Consider the following 11,678-nt stretch of genomic DNA (forward strand, 5'->3'; position numbering starts at 1 on the left):
GTAATAACTTGTTTTCAACACACTGGCAGGTTCATTAACATATATTTGGCCCACAACGCAGCCAGGAAATTGGGATCCAGATCATGTCCCTTCAAGTGGAGCGTCCAATGTCATAATACAAGGTTGCTCCCACTCCAAGCCATGAGAGAGTACACAGGGGGCAAGTACTTCAAAGCTAGATACAAAAATATAGTTGTGTGTCTCCAGTCTAAAAGTACAGAGACCAGAAGTGCCAGACAAATCAGATCTTGTAAATGTGACTGACCATACAGACATCTTTCTGGAAAAAACCAGACTTTATGAAGATGAGTGCATAATGGCCATAAACGGCTCTCGTGCAGAAGTAGTGACACAATGCTAGGAGAAAAGAAGAAAGATTTTGGCGGACAGGCAGTCTAGCAGTTCTTGATTCAATTCAGACTCGTCTGAATTGAGCTCTGTCACTCATCAGTAGAAACTCTCTTAGTACTCAGCATGTTTCTACTACATGTTTCTCCTGTGTTCTGGGGTCTTGACTATAGGACGAGAAACCAGCACTAGTGACAGAAATCACAGGTAAACCATGGGTAAAAATCTCTTTGAAACACAAAACAATACGTCCTCACACAGACACTCACAAAACATGGTTAGGCATAATTCTTTCTAACACCCTTTTTATATTTCAGTTTGCAAGAATAATCATGCCTCAATGCCCTACTTATGGTCTAGCTGGAATCCCACTTGTTATGATGGCTAATGATGCAGGAGTCACTTCACCTTTGGTATCTTCTTATCACTTACAATCTTTCCAGTTTCCTTAGTTTCCAAGGCCGCAGAGGCGAAGCATGATTACAGGGGCTTTGTGAGTACTCAGACAGAACAGCAAGAGGAGGGACCTTTGATGATCCCGTAATGATCTAATACCACTTGAAATCCTGACCTGTCAGTGTTTCTGTCATTGACTCTGCTTGCAAGCTATTTTTTTAGACCCAGAAAGACAGATCTTACTTCCTCTTCACCCTTTTTCATCGAAATGTCTCATTCCATTCTCCTAGGGCCTCTCTATTAGCATTTACTCCTTCCCACTAGTTACTATATTGGAAAGAAACACAGCATCTTTATAAAAAGATGGGAGGGATTGTCAAGCACTGGGAGGCAGTGGCTGCTAGTTCAGAGAACAGAAAAGTACAAAAAAATGCTTCTGAAATATGCATTCATGGTGCACAGTGTCCTGTGCCTGAGGAATTGCACCTACTTTCTCCATTAGCTGCACAGAGCCAAGGCCTATCGGGTCTGCATTATTAATGCTCCAAACCATACCTTATGGCCCTAAATATCAGAGTTGCCTAACTCTGTTTTAGTCACTGCAGTAGGCAGTCAATATAAAATCACTGCCAAAATCCTTGTGTTCTGTTAAATAGGGTAAAAAGAAGTCGTGCTTTTGCTAGACTGAAAGGTTAGCAGCGTGTTCTTAACTGAAATTCTTTCATGCTTGGCACAGGAGAACTGGAACACCTTTCCTAAAAAAGATAAACAACATCAAAAATCGGTCTGTAATTCAGTAATACTTTTGGCTTTTGTGTAAAAAGCACTGGCTGTTTCTGCTGGTCCAATAAGCTAGTTATTTCCTTGCGCTGACTTCATTAACATTGGTGTAATTTTTTGTTGCATTTAAACGCATTTGTTAGGCGTGCAGTTCCCAATTCTGGAAAGTGCTACGTACTAAGAACAGGACGTTAAGAACAGTAATCACATCCTTTCCTGGATCACAGCCATTCCGAGGAAATCGGTAATAGTCCTTATACCCAGGCTAACTTCACCGATTCCAAAACTTCCTTTCTTCTTCTTATTTATTCCCCATCTCTCCCGTTCCATGGGATACCACTCCGCTTTTAAGCCACTTATGTTAGAAGACACCGACGTTACCGGGCCGTCTTCCGCAGCCCAGGCAGAGCCCGTGGCGCAGCGCCGCGTCAGCGCTACGTCAGCGCCGCGTCAGCGCCGCACAGCCGCTGCGTTTCAGGGCTTCCAGCGCCACCTGCTGCGGGCGAGGGGCCGCAGGTGAGCCGGCGTTCGTCGGCGGTCGGAAGGCTACTGCCCTTTCTGAACTAGGAGTAGCCGTACGAGCAGGGAGTTGGAAAAGATGGCCTCCTGCGGGCCTGCCCAACTCAAATTATTTTATCATTCGAGGAACGAGCTGCTAAAGCAAAGGTAGGCAAAGAAGGATGATTTTTTCCCCCGAAGTGTCAGTGCTATAGAGCCGCAAACCTGCTCTAGATCTGAAGCGCTGGCTCTTTGCTTCTTTCCCTGTCCTGGTGCGGCTAACACAGATTTTGAAATCAGAGTCTAGTAAACAATTGGTGATACCAGCACCAAGAAAAGATTGAACTATGTATCTTCCACACATCGCAGTCCTTGGAGACAAACTTCTGCTGTATACCACTTACACGAAAACTGTGTTTCTGGAAAGAAAAACTTTAATATTAATCTCTGGCTATCATGCCTCAGGCTGGGCTACCAGTTTCATGAGTGAACAGAGCACCTTCGAGAAAAATAAATTACTCATCTTTTCAGCTGAGACAATTGGAATTATTTCATGCTGAGGATGCATTTGGTTTCCACTTTCATTTCTGCTGAGAACCTGAATGAATCCAATGAAGAAGACCCGTTTCAGAATCAGAAATATTGATGGATGCCCGTGTGCCTCAATGAGAAAGAGGAGAGTTACACAGAGCTTGTTGAAGCAGAGAAGCGTCAGGCAGAAGGTTAAGTCCAAACTAGTGACGAGAAGAGGAGCAGTCCTTGCCTCGGAAGGACTCTGCCTGGAAGAGGCTCTCCCAGGGCTGTGATGTGAAAGGTCCCATTTCTCTCCTCCGCCGTATCACACAGGGAGAGCAAAGAACTGAAACTGATTCACATTAGAGAGAATAAGCAGTAGACTGGGGTGGGATTTCCAGTGGTTCTACGAGCAGCAGAAAGCAGCTGATGATAAATTGTTTTAAGCACCAAGAAAAACCTGGAAGAGGCAGCTGTGGACTCATTTTAAATTTGCCAACTGACATGCTCATAATTCTTTAATCTATGGTCAGCAGGCTAGTGCCTGAGCACAAACACTGACTGATTGCTGCTTCCCTGTAGGCAAGGGTAATACAAGAGATGACCATAATGTAAAAACAATTCCCACTCAGAAAGCCAGCATTCTATCCCCTCACTTCTCGTTTTCACCTCAGATCCTCTTCTGAGAGTGGAAGAATCACATACACCTTGTTTCAGTCCCCTGCCCATGGATAAACTCAATTCTGTGAAAACATAAAAATGAAAATGAGTAACACAAGCCTGCCCAGCAAATTTGCCTTGTATCCTATGCATGTAGAAGCTGCTTCCGCAGTTGCCTTGGAAAGAGTTGTTTGTCCTTCCCTTTAGGCTATGAGGAAAATACCTATTTGGCTGACTAACTTTTCTCAAGCCAAAAAAGATACATTAGCAATCCTCAGGGGGTGAGCAGCAGTGGCTCTGGCTCATGATAGCAGACCCGAAGAACTAGCTGTCCTATCTGCTGGAGACCTCGTCCAGCAAACCACTCGTGGCTACAGCAGATGTTAAAGCTTTACAGCCACATTTGTTCTCCCCTCCCAGCAGCAAGCTCTCCCAGCGCGGAAGTCTGGAGAACAAGTCTGGAAGGGCACTGGTACCTTAGGAGTGCGCAGGATACAATGTAGGGTGGCCAAAGGCCTGCTACTGCGCCATTCACCGGCACGCTCAGCCTAGCCTTCTGCACGCTCAGCAGCTTCATGGCTGCGCACCAAGGAAAGAAACAAGCCAAAGAAATGCAATTGCTGCTCAAGTTGCGTGCTTATTTTTGATTCATTTAATCAAGGAACTGAATTACCGTTACTGTTTTTCAGCACTGCTTGTGTTTTATGTTTCTGGAAATACCTTAAACACTTGCAAAGCGAGCTTTTGGTACTGACGAGCTGGGTTTATGCTCTCTTACGCAACCTCACAGCTAGAACATTTAAAAGCTTTACAAGATATGAAGGTGGGAGAAAGAGTCTAAAAACATAGATCCTGGGTTACAGTTCCAGGAAAACAAAGTTCACAATTTCTTAATGATATTTGAGTCTTTTATTAGTTTCAGGTGGATTTGTGCCTTCTTTACAGTTCACTTTCCATGGATACTCTAGCAAAAAGTTTAATGGCAGACACAGCCATCAAAACAAGGATTTCTAAGAAAGGAGTACAGAAAGTGTGCCTAATGTTTTTTAAAGTGGCAGTCCCAAATGTCTGTGCTGAAAAATTCATTTTAAAGTTTGTTCTGAATACCACTAAAGTCTGTGGAGATCATTATGGAGGGTCTAAAGTCAAGCTACAGGAATATCGTGATTCATGCTATTATTAATTTGCATCACAGTAACACTTAGGAGCCTCATTTGCGATCCATGGACTTTTTTGAGTGAGGGATCATACACAAAGAAGAAAAACTGACCCCCATATTAATGACACATAACTTTCATTTGAAGTATATTTTGAATACTGACTACAAATTGCTTCTGAACAAGCTACAAGCCAAACTACTCTGCAGACACTGTTTGGTGAATAACGCTGAATAATGAATAAACTCTAGAAAATTGCAAGCAGAAAGGCACAGCATGGACCAGGTAATTTTTTCCTCATGCTTTGTTCATCCATCTCTCCTCAGCAGGTATTTCTGGGGCAAGTTGCCGTGGGTGGTGTTGATTTATTTGATTAATAAATGTCTGTTCACTTACTAAGCAACCGGTGAAATAAAGTCTCCCTGCAATAAAAGTATTTTATATATTGTAGTAAATTAAATGGAGTCTTTTAATGCCCCAAACAGTAATGTATTTTTAGTAATCATGTTCCCATCTCATAGTTTTAATGTAACCAGTTCCATCTTCAAATAATTTCTAAAATAAAATGAGATAGAATTATAATGTGCTACAGCTGGTAAGAGAAAAATTCTATTCCTCCCATACTAGGTCAGTACCTTTAGGGCTTTAAGCATGATACAGGGCATACTCCTTATCAGCTAAGCATGATACAGAAGTCAAGCCATAAATCCAGTGCAATAGGATGTTTTAGCATCAAAAGCACTTCCAGGTTTATTGTCAACCACACCAAACTTCAGGAAAATCACCTCAAAATCTTTCACTTTAAAGGGTTCTTTCAGTAAAAATATGGTGGGATATCACAGATCAGAGATAAAAAACACATCAACATTTAAAAACCAAAACATTTTAAAGGAGAAAAGTTGTATAGAAACTAATTTGCTACACATGTTTTACACATACAATACAAAAAGGGGTTTCTACAACAACATATGGAAAGTATCTGAATCAGTAAGACAATGACCTTCATAAATCACTCCAGGTTCCAACTTTAAATTATGTCTTGTTCCTCTCTCATGGGATATTCACTGCATCTCATACAAACTCATGGTTATGTGTGCACAGTATTCCTAGCTTTATAGGGAATGATGTCATATCAACACATAGAGGGTATGTAAGATGAAGAGTAAACACATTTTTACATGACTCTGACCAGATGAACCCACAAACTCCACTCTAACACTTCCCTTTGGCTTAAGGGAATTTTTTTTTCTTTGTACGTGATTTATTAAATGGACTCACCAAAACTTTGGGGAATTCCTCTTTAGACTTTATTTATGCAACAGCGCACTGTGGGTGGCAATGGCCAAGAATAATGTGGGACAGAAATCCCATTTCCCTAACCTCAGGTACATGAAGGCTTCAGGTTCATGCAAGCCAAAACACAATTGCCCATGAATACAATTAGAAGATTTATGGGATTTTGATCAAAAGCATGTTACAATTCAGTTAAGACAGCTGCTTGTGGCTAGTCTTACCTTTCCCTTCTGGTCATGGATATGTTTACTGGACAAACGTAGTATATAGTATCAGCCTTTTGTTTTGTCTTCAAAAGCTACAACCGGGCATATTCCTCTCCTAAAAATAATGTAAAAAGAGAGTATATAACTGTACATGCTCCAATTTTATCTCCTGTTTACAGTAAATGTCTACCTGTTCATTCTGTTTGTATAGTCTCAAATGACCGCCTCAAACTAACACAACTTTGCCCGGTCATTTTAGATACTAACAATGTGGCTTTAATTGCATGTTCAGTATGTTCTGTTTCTTCTCTAGAGCTTTCTTATCCATAAAGGTCTTCAGAGAAAATTTCTAGTAATTTTAGTCAACAATTTATCCGTCAATACTTAGAAAAGAAATGTCTCCAAATCTAAAGTTTAGTTATACCCATAAAGGCAATTACCTGCACCCAGCACATTCTCATTCAAAGGCTGCTAAGAACTATTTTCATAAGGTATGTATGCAAAGTCCTATCTGCCCACTGCCTTTGTAAAGCCAAATGCAAGAATTTACATCATGCTTCATGGACATGATTGATATCATAACCAATATATTTCTATCAAATTATTCCTTAGTGAAATTTTAGTGAAGGCAAGATACAATAAAAGCTGAATTTTACAGTGCTGGCCTTGAACATACATAGGTTTGAACGGTATATGATTTCAAAATCTTTATTATTGAATATGTAATACGAATATAATCCTTTGAAAGAATGCTTGAACTACTACTACTACTTTAGTTATTTGTGAACTAATTGAACTTGTTTTGGAATATGCTAACACATGATAAACACAAAATCCTAAAACTCGGCTTAAATGAGGATCATACTTCAGTAGAAATCGCATATCCATCTGTATAGTTCAGTTGTATGTGGTAAAATAAACATTCTTTCTCCAGCTTGCTAACAAGGGATTTATGAATTAATAATGTCACTGATTTGCTTAAACATTTAAGTCTGTATGGTTCAGGATCTTCTTTGGCTCTGGAAACCAGAGATTGTTTAAAGCGATTAGACCAAAGTGCAGCAAGTTGCAGTTCCACATAATGGCTGTGTGAAACACTAAACAAAAATTTTCCAAGTTTTCTACCAAATAGGAGCAACTAAAAATCAAAAACTGGTCTTAAATTGTTTTTTTTAATGTAATAGATAAATAGATGGTGACTACATTTTTACTAAAATGGTAGCTGTTTTTTCCTAGTGACCTGGATTTGAAGTGATCTTTGACGTGAAATTGTTACATAGTTGTTGGAACTTAAAGAGAAAGAAATGAGGTGTCAGTCTGCAGTCCAGAGATGATTCTGGTTTCCTACCTGAGACCAGAGATTCTCATAAAATAGCATTTGTCCTCCCTCTCAAACCATATTCCCAGGCAAAGTTAAGAATATCAAACCCCAAACAAAAAGAAAGCATAATATTCAGCTTTAAATCAAGATATAGTTTGGATGTACAGTATATAGGTAAAGCACAGCCACATTGCAATAAAGACAAATTAATAAACCACAACTTCATAGTGCAGGTAACTGTGAAAAGAAAGAAGATACCACCAGTGCTATTTCTTAAGCAAGATACAGTATTTTTTACTTTACTGGTCGTAAACAATTCAGCTTCCCCCAAGGGTGGCAGGATCTGTCTCATATTTTCAGAAATCAGATCAGCTTTCAGATATTTTCAGATCAGCTTTCTGGAAGTAACCAACAGAGCTTCAGTGGAAATTTTGTGCCCTCTCCCAACAGGAGTACACAGGTGAGTGGACAAACACTATGAACAGCAGCGGGCGTAAACCCAGCCACTTGGAAATAAAAATTCTTGTTCGTGCAGGTGCATGTTAATGATATTCTCAAGCATAGCTTTGAAATTCATGTTACAGGTCTGCCTCTCTGTTTTTCTGCATGCAGAGCCAAATTTAATCCCTTAGATAACTACCTTGCCCTCATGACACTGTGCCAGCTCACACCATAGAGAATGAGGTAAGGAACAATTTTACCCTTTTTAACCTAACACAGATGAATTTTTCTATATGTAATATCACTCAGTTAAATATATAAACTGATGAAGTAGCAGAAATGTAGATGCTGGATTTATATTGCTAAAGGGTATATATATAAAACATCGTATTAATTTTTTTAAATGCATTTAAGTTAATGGAACTAGAAGATTCTTATTTGAGATTCATCATGACTAAATAAAGTCGTTCTGGCTTTCTGATGTCTGTTTCCCTCCTCTGAGACTAGCCACATGAACACTGCCAAATTTATCACTTCTTCTTGGAATGTCTCATTTGCATCCTTTACTGCTCATGCATGTGCCAGAACAACTGGATCAGGACTTTCCCCACCAGCTTCTGCACTGCAGTCATCAGGTTTCCTGAGCAACCTGACTTCCGCCCCTGAAGTGGAGGGACCAGAAAAATTCCTGAATGTAACAACTAGTAAAACCCCTTTCCAGCACACCATAATGAGGCCATGCCAATAATTCCATAGTCAAAAGGCAAGAGTTTCCTTTAAACCATAATCCCAATATTGAATTCCTGTAACAGAGGGAAGGCGCCTTTTGACTTAAAATATCTCCTGTCTAGACCATACCCAGAGGAGGATATTTATCGCAAAATAATCAGACAAGCCATTTTTTAATTATGAGACACTGAAAAATCTGAAAGTTCAGAGTGTGGGGGTGTGCTGTTTGAAAATTATATTCTTTCTCCCTTCTTTTTCCCCCTCTCTCCTATTCAAAGGCTAAAGAACTTCAGAGATTAAAAACTTCCAATGCAAACCAGCCCTCAGTGGGCCCAAAGAGCTATTTCCAACGAAAAGAATAATTTGGATATACGTGAAATGATTGGCACAGAGGTCAAGAGCTTCCCTGACAAAACTGACAATAATTACAGTCTTTGCCATGCCTTATGTAAATTTTTCATATTTGTGTTTTACCTGTCTATATTTTATCTTCAAGGACGTGTTTGCTTACAAAAACAGTGGTGTGTTGGGTCTGTACAGCTGTGGGTCAACTCCTGCATCACTTAAATCATGGGAATTTGGATATTCAGCATCTTTGAAAAAATACTTTTGCTTATATATTTAGGGGCCTAACTTCCAGCAAGCGATCTGTTAACTTTTCATTATGGAAGTAAATTACAGCATATAACCAGCAACTCAGCTTGCAAACCTGTCACAGATCTTTTTTCTTCCCCCAGGAATGACAGGTGGTTCAAGTGACCAAAACCAAATTTACTGCATGAAGTCTAAGCAGTTAGCTGAAGTTCTATAGTTTTCTGACAAACTGGCAGGGCAGTTACTACATTTGGTATTCTCTGAATAGTGTGTACGATCAGAAGGATCTGGAGATCACTGAAAGAAGACACAAAGTCTTCTTTCCCAGTGAGCATCAGCCACCACTGCCAACAACTTCAGTGCCTCTGCCAGCTTGGAAGGTCTGATAGGGAGAATATTTTCTTAAACTATAGACACCCAGAAGTAATACTGCTGCCCTATAGACCTGTTTCCTTCTTCTGGACTATCCAATGTCACATGGTCTGTAGTGCTGAAGAGGACCAATGACAAGTTTCAGACAATCATCAGTCATTTTCTCAATAAAAACCCAAACAATTTTTCCTATAAACACAACAACCCAAAACTATCAGGGGAAAAAGGTGAAAACTTAAAATGCCCTCACAGTCCATTGCTTCTCTTAAAGTAAATGTGCAACACGAAATATCACATTGCACATTCCACATATAACCTCCTTGCCCTTGTATTTCTATGCTGCCTCAGGCTATTGACAAGCTGCCTCATAAACCACCACTCGCCAGCAGCATCTGGCAATTTTTAAAGTTCTGTAATAAAAACAAGAAAGGGTTGATCAATTTACTTGACGCTTAAAAATAAATCTAATTCAACCAGGGATTAACAGCAGAATTTTTAGGCCAAAGAATTTTGCCAGCAAGAGTTATACAGGAATAAATACTGACAAAACAGATTTCTAATGAACTCCTGCTCCTGATTTTCATTATAGAGTAACTACCATATCTAAACAACACAGATTTCCTTGAATATCATAGAATCAAAAAAGGTTTCTTTGATGGGTGGTTGCTTTAGGGACCCCGGGTTCTGACCATATGCAATCTATTTTTGGCTTTTTTTAAGCCCAGGTTTTGCCAAAAAGTTAAAAGCCTCATTAGTAGGCATGAAACATGCTCACAGAAGTTGCAGGCTCCAGAGGTCATGCCAGCAAAGCTGATAAACTTCTGTGACGCCTCCAATACTTTTTTTGCACGTGCTGGTTATAAATTTGTAAGCTCCTGAGAACTGTACATGGTGCCTCATGGGACACCACCACTCTTGACAGCCTTCTGCAGAGCTGTCAGTCTTAGGTGAACTTCTGATGCCATGGAGGTCTCGCTACACCTAGAAGTGCAAAATACTCAGTCATTTTGTCATTTTAGTAAAGATAAAGGCATTTCTTCATAAAAATGCTTAGGTAAAACAGAATTAAGGCTGGGGATACATTGTCCTTTAAAATACACATCCCTTAAATGTCAGAAAACCTGGAAATTTGTAGTTAAGCTCCTTATCTCTGATGCTGTAACTTCACTGTTCTTCTGTCTCAAACCGTTTATGCCAACTCTCTTTGCTACACGGACCAGACAACTGCCTACCCCAGCATCTGACTTCCACTCTGGACAGCAGATTACTCTCCTTTGGTGCCTTCAAATATTGAAGGGAGCATGACGTCTGGAGGCAGACTTGCTCTGGTGGAACTAGTATGGATGGGAACAGACTAGAATTTGACATTGGACTCTCAGTTTGAAGACACAGGTTTCTGCTGAACTTCCTTAACTGGAGGCATAAAGCATTTTCAAAGAGATGAAGAGTAAATCTCTGCTCAAACTGCTTGGATATCGTGATTACATGCCAAGAGATTTCAGAGCCAATAAGAAAAAACATGCCAGAGTTAAATTGAAATGAAACTGGCTACATTACTTGTGTAGCTTTTGCATTTCTCTCTGGCTGTCTCTGCTGCTGATTGCTACCATTTGGTTTCAGCTGCCTTGGGCACTGCTCCATCCAGTTCAAAATTAATTCTTGCAGTGGCCAAAAAGCTTAGGAGACTTCTTCTGTACTGGGGTCCCCAGCCCGTTTTCAGAGATCCAATAGGTTCAGATCAGCATCTGCGCTTTTTACTGCTATCCAAACTAGAACAAACCTCTGAATATTTTGAGATTCACACATCACCACTATACTATTATTTCTTAGACAAGCCGTGTTGCCAGTATAAACTAAACAAGCTTTGTAACCCATAGTTATGGCTACCCATGAAATACAACATGAAGTACAATGGAGAGAACACAGCTGCACTCACTTTAGTTCTACAGGCCTACACAGTTTTGTCAGATTTGATGAACTCTAATTACATTGAAATACCCTTCCTCTCATTCACGGTCAGAAATCTTCCCCTCATGTGCATTTGTCTCTGTAACACACTGCACCAAGGGGACAGAAGGAGGATGACAGCCCTACCTTTTAACTCCCTGTCCGTCCTAAGAGCTGAACAACGGCTCATATCACATTGCAAACAGCAGTTTTATGGAAACAGGGTGACCCCCTAGCCTAGTAGTAACATACTATTTACCTCGGGCTTCTCAGTTATAAACATTAAATCCAAAAAAATCCAACAACAATCTTTTCATTTTCCGCTATTTTCCCACACTGAGAACAACATTCTGGTTGACACGCGGGGCATGATACTACACAGCTTCAGCAAGGAATGTTACACTCATAAACACAAAGCAAAAT

The sequence above is a fragment of the Mycteria americana genome, chromosome 4 (genome assembly GCF_035582795.1).
Source record: "Mycteria americana isolate JAX WOST 10 ecotype Jacksonville Zoo and Gardens chromosome 4, USCA_MyAme_1.0, whole genome shotgun sequence".
NCBI lineage: Eukaryota > Metazoa > Chordata > Aves > Ciconiiformes > Ciconiidae > Mycteria > Mycteria americana.